Here is a 5157-nt window from a genome sequence, read left to right as displayed (position 1 = left end):
GCCAGGAATGAAAAAGGATGTGTCACACTATGTAAAAACATGTCATATATGTCAAGTTGTGGGTAAGCCTAACGAACGCCTTGTGCCAGCTCCTCTGACGCCTATTCCAGTTCAGACGGAGCCCTTCGAAAAGATCATACTAGACTGCGTAGGGCCCTTACCCAAAACCAAACGAGGGAATCAGTATTTGTTAACCCTCATGGATCCCACTACCAGGTACCCTGAAGCATTCCCTCTTAAGAACATCACATCAAAGACCATTGTAAAACATCTAATACATTTTTCACCTCGGTAGGAATTCCAAAACAAATTCAGTCTGACAAGGGTAGCAATTTCACTAGCCATTTTTTCCAACAGATAGTGAATGAGCTAAACATCGACCATGTTACCTCCTCGGCTTACCACCCCAATCCCAAGGCTGTCTGGAGCGGTTTCACCAAACATTAAAATCCATGATGAAGAAGTATTGCTTGGAGCATCAAGGAGACTGGGATGAAAGTATTTCTTTCCTTCTCTTCGCTTTAAGAGAATCTCCTCAAGATTCTTTAGGTTACTCCCTTTTGAATTACTCTATGGTAGACAGATCAGGGGGCCTCTCAAAATATTAAAGGATCAATGGTTTACTCAAAATACTCCTTCAAGCCCCAGTGTGTCTGACTACATCAGTAACCTTAAGAATAAAATCAGTGAAGTCAGATCTTTTGCTAAATCAAACTTCCTCAAATCTCAAACTAAAATGCAACAGAATTCTCTTCCCAAATCTGTCATGAGAAGTTTCAAACCAGGAGACAAGGTTTTACTTTTCTCCCCACTCCAGGCAATGCTCTTCACAGTAAGTTCATGGGACCTTATGTTGTGGCTCAAAAACTAAGTCCATTAAATTATGTGGTCCACACTCCTGACCGTCGTAAGGATTCCCAACTTGTTCATATTAATCTAATGAAACCTTACCACTCCAGAGAACCAGAGGACGACTTGTCTCGCGCTGTACCTGTATGTCTGATAGGAAAGGAGTCTGGTCCTGTGCCCCCGAGGAAGAGTCCGACATCGAATTCCTCTTCTCGTCACCTAAAGGACGCCCCTCAAACAGCCAAATCATGTCCAACCTGGATGAGGTGTTTGTTTCCTTAACACCTTCACAACAGTCTGATCTTAAAAGTTATTGCTAGACTTTTCTGAAATCACAGGTGACCTTCCAGGAGTTTGTAATACTATCCAACATGACATAAGATTAACATCTACCGACATCAAGCCTATAAGACAACCAGCCTATCGCATTTCACCCATTAAAAGAGACTTGATGAAAAAGAGGTAGACTATCTGCTCTGTCATCACCTTGCAGAACCTAGTATATCTCCTTGGGCTTCTCCTGCCTGTTAACATCTAAGCCAGATGGTAGTAGTCGATTTTGCACCGACTACCGGAAATTAAATAAAGTGACGGTGCCAGACTCCTACCCATTGCCCTTGATAGAGGACCTTATAGATAGTATAGGAGTAGCCAAATTTGTAACCACTATAGACTTGCTTAAAGGTTACTACCAGATTCCCTCTCGGACGAGGCCCAAATAATATCCGCCTTCATCACTCCCTTCGGACTATACCAATACACAGTGATGCCCTTTGGATTGTCTAATGCTCCCGCCACCTTCCAGAGGGCTATAAATTACATAACTCAGGACTTGGAGGGCAACATCTACTTCACCGACCTGTTCCTGGGCGGCACCTTCCTCACCTACGGCACGGAGGTCATCAACTTCCCTGACATGGACCCCGAGAAGCGCATCGATCCCATGACACGCATCTTCCCCAGAGTCACCAAGTGCACCTTCAGGAAGTTCGGCCCTTCGGGAACCATCGAGACCCACGACACCATGTGTGTGCTGGCGGTTAACATCATCAACGAGAAGATCTACATTTTCATCTGGTTCTGGCTGGTCTCTCTCACCACCATCACCGCTGTCTGGCTCGTGTATCGCCTCCTCGTCATCGTCTCCTCCGATGTGCGCTTCAAGCTTCTGCAGGTTCTTCCTTTGCGAGGTGCTGTGTCTGGTGGTGGGGTGGACAACATCATCGCCGACGCCTTATCAAGATCTCCCGTCTCACCTCCTTCATGAGCCCATTACGGAGGTCTTAGGGGGGAGGAAATGTTACGGCCCGCCCGTAACATGCATTACTACCATCACCTCCTCTGCTTGTTACCTCGTTCGCCACCTCTCCGCCTCCCTTCCACGTCACCGTCTCGTGAACCTTCCACGCCACCGTCTCGTGAACCTTCCACGTCACCGTTTCATGAAGCCCGGCTACTGTCCCGAAGTTGGATTCACGCGGCCCTTTCGACTCAACCGAAAGTGTTGAGCCAGCTCTTGGTTTTCTGGATTGGCAGTTGAGATCCAAGCCTCAACCAGTGAACACAACGCCTCTTGGTTCTGCCGTGGGATCAACCATCACCCAGCATTTCACCACTGCGACACCGCATAAGTATCACTTCCCTCGTCCGTGTTTTCCACATTGCCTCTATATAGGATTAGGATTATCGTTAGGTATTAAGTTGGGTTCTTTATTGTTGTATTTATTACTGTGTTATATGTATATGTGTATGTCATTTTCCTGTGTTTCATGTTATATATCTGTGTTTCATGTTTCTTGTTATATATGTGTCAATTTCATTATGGGTTATTAAAGTAGCTTGTTAAAGTGACCCCCCTTTTACATTTCCTCACCAGTTGAACCTGCAGTGTTTTTTTTATTGTTATTGTTCACCGGCTCTCCGATGCCAATCTTACCAGTTTAACCGGTGAACGTAACAAGAGAGAGAGAGAGAGAGAGAGAGAGAGAGAGAGAGAGAGAGAGAGAGAGAGAGAGAGAGAGAGAGAGAGAGAGAGACTGACAGTTCTAATAAAAGATGTTAATAAAAAAAATAGAGTAGAGGATTGACTTTGATGGAACAAAATTGAAACATGGTGGTAGAGAGAGAGAGAGAGAGAGAGAGAGAGAGAGAGAGAGAGAGAGAGAGAGAGAGAGAGAAAAAAAATGTATACTCTCTCACACTGCAACCAACATCACTGCTTGAATAGGCAATATACAGTTTGAAATTCCTCAACACACACTAACGCTCTTATTAACCATTAGTTCGACGCAGGCAAAGTCACTCCAGCAAGGAAACCCGCTGGACATGGCGTGGTCTCCTTGAAAATTGACTCAAGCAAAGCATCAACGAGATCAAAGTGGCTGCAGCTTGAAAACTCCCGGGAAAGATGTCGAAGGCTGCGAAACTCACTTGAAATGCTACATCAAGGGAGTCGAGATGGCCGGAGCTAGACAACCCCTGGAACGATACTGAGACCAGCCTTGTTGCCATGATTATTTGCAAAGGCTAGAGTTTTATGGAGTGTCTTTTTTTCCGGTTAAGACTTTGAAAATATTAATTTGTCACTACATCTACAAAAACATCTTAAAAATCAGTGTAACTATGCTTTTACCCTTTAGAGAATTGTGCATATGCTGAAAATCTTGTTAATCTGTCACTATAACTACAAAGCACCCTTAATAACCAGTATAACTTCACTTTTACTCTTTAGAAAACCAAACAGATATTGAAAACTTGTTAATCTGTCACTAAAGCTACAAAAATACTTTAAAAACCCTTCAAACTTTACATATAACCTTTCAAAACCGAAGAAGCGTAGAAAAATAGTTAATCTGTCACTAAAACCATAAGAACTCCCTTAAAAACCATTAAAACAAAAAACACCCTTAAAACCGTGTCAATTTAACTAATACCCTTTGTAAACTGAAAAAAATGGAAAACTTATCAATCTGCCACTAGAACCATAAAAACACCCTTAAAAATCAGCCAAAACGATCAAACTCCCTTAAAACCGCTAAACCTTCTAAACACCCTTAAAAACCTGCTAAAACCGTAAAAGCATTCTTAAAAACGCGTGTCAATTTACCTAATACCCTTGGAAGACTGGAAATGCGTGAAAACTTGCTCATCTGTCACTAAAACTGTAAAAAACATTAATAGAAATCCAATAAAGCATAATAAAACACGCTTAATAACCAATAAAACTAAAAAGCGCCTTACAAACCCGTGTCACTTCATTCATACTCTCTGAAAACTGGAGAAGCGAAGAAAAATTGTTAATCTGCCACTGAAACCATAAAAACCCCCTTAAAAACCGCTAAACCATTAAAAAACACCCTTAAAAACCATGTCAACTTACTTAATACCCTTTGAAAACTGAAGAAGAATGGGAAACTTGTTAACATGCCACTAGAGCCGTAAAAACACCCTTTAAAAACCCACAAAAACCATAAAACACCCTTAAAAAACATTAAACTATGAAGCAAACACCCTTAAAAACCCGTGTCAACTTACCTAACACCTTTTGAAAACTGAAGAAGTGTAGAAAAATTATTAATCTACCTTTGAAACCGTAAACGCTCCCTTAAAACCCAGTGTCGCTTCACCATACCCTTTGAAAATGGAAGAAGGGCAATGATGTTTCTGTCGCAAGCTTCTCCCGGGGGTAAAACAGCGCCAGTGGACACCAATACGTGCGAGTGTCAGTCAGAAGCTGCTACGTCAAGGGAATCGAGAAGGCCATGGCAGGAAATAGAGCTGGACGTGTTTCAATTCCCTTGCGACAGTCTTGCAAGATCATTTTTGCATTTAAGTAAGGTCGACATTTGAATCTTGATCTTTTTGTGTTTGTTATTGCTTTTGATGTTGTTTAAAGAGATATTGGTGTTGCGTTGATTTCTTTCTCTCTCTCTCTCTCTCTCTCTCTCTCTCTCTCTCTCTCTCTCTCTCTCTTTAATGTGACCTCTAAGTAACACACAACTTCAAGACATCTCTCTCTCTCTCTCTCTCTCTCTCTCTCTCTCTCTCTCTCTCTCTCTCTCTCTCTCTCTCTCTCTCTCTCTCTCTCTCTCTCCTCCCTTCCTTCCTTCCTTATCTCCTCATACTTTCCTTCCTTAACTAATAATCTTAGCTCTCCTCCTCCTCCTCCTCCTCCTCCTCCTCCTCCTCCTCCTCCTCTCCTTCCTTCTACTTTTTTTTACCAGTTTCGTCACACACACACACACACACACACACACACACACACACACACACACACACGTTTATCCTTCCTCCTCCTCCTCCTCCTCC

This window comes from Portunus trituberculatus, chromosome 4 (assembly GCF_017591435.1).
Source record: "Portunus trituberculatus isolate SZX2019 chromosome 4, ASM1759143v1, whole genome shotgun sequence".
Lineage (NCBI taxonomy): Eukaryota > Metazoa > Arthropoda > Malacostraca > Decapoda > Portunidae > Portunus > Portunus trituberculatus.
This window is presented reverse-complemented; position numbering follows the sequence as displayed.